The sequence below is a fragment of the Schistocerca nitens genome, chromosome 2 (genome assembly GCF_023898315.1).
Source record: "Schistocerca nitens isolate TAMUIC-IGC-003100 chromosome 2, iqSchNite1.1, whole genome shotgun sequence".
Taxonomy (NCBI): Eukaryota; Metazoa; Arthropoda; class Insecta; order Orthoptera; family Acrididae; genus Schistocerca; species Schistocerca nitens.
The window spans coordinates 387,759,364-387,760,170 of record NC_064615.1 but is presented as its reverse complement, the minus strand read 5'-3'; the positions used below and the strand labels follow the sequence as shown (position 1 = coordinate 387,760,170).

Sequence of the window (807 nt, the reverse complement as noted above, 5' to 3'; positions counted from 1 at the left end):
AGAACCCTTTTCATGTTATCTCTCGACCGATCTACTTTGAATAAAGCACTCCGTCTTCAGGCCACAAGGGGACCATCGGGACCATCCGACCGCCGTGTCATCCTAAGATGAGGATGCGGATAGGAGGGGAATGTGGTCAGCACACCGCTCTCCCGGTCGTTATGATGGTTTTCTTTGACCGGAGCCGCTACTGTTCGGTCGAGTAGCTCCTCAGTTGGCGTCACGAAACTGAGTGCACCCAGAAAAATGGCAACAGCACATGGCGGCCCGGATGGTCACTCATCCAAGTGCCGGCCACACCCGACAGCGCCTAACTTCGGTGATCTGACGGGAACCGGTGTATCCACTGCGGCAAGGCCGTTGCCGATCTACCCTTAAATAGCAAGTTGGAAAAATGAAGACCTACATCTGTCCCTACGAACTTCCCTTTTTCGTATTTTACTACAACTCGTTTCTGTCTCTAAAGCTGTGTTTCCAAAAATATTATCGCATACAGAAGAGAAAACTGGTTGTCGAAATTTCGTAATTTCGAAAAAAAGAGGTCGTTGCGACGAAAAACATATTTAATTAAGCCCCTTCCTTCCTTTATAAACGGATCATGCAGTGATGGCTTGGTAATATGTCGAAGCCGGTGGCGGTACAAGACGGCGACAAAAGGCAGTGCTGTTGGTCTATGTCACTTTATATTCACTTTCCGGTGAAAAGGTCAAGGGCAGCTTTAAACAACACGTTCGAATTTGAGTACTGTGTTACAGAGTATGGAGAAGTTTCACGTACATTTTGCTTGAAGATATTTACTGTAGTTGT

General features: G+C 47.0%; 1 pseudogene; it reads right to left on the bottom strand.

Moving 5' to 3' along the window:
* Window positions 1-247: 247 nt before the first annotated feature.
* On the bottom strand, window positions 248-365 carry LOC126238122 (5S ribosomal RNA; annotated as a pseudogene).
* Window positions 366-807: the final 442 nt, after the last annotated feature.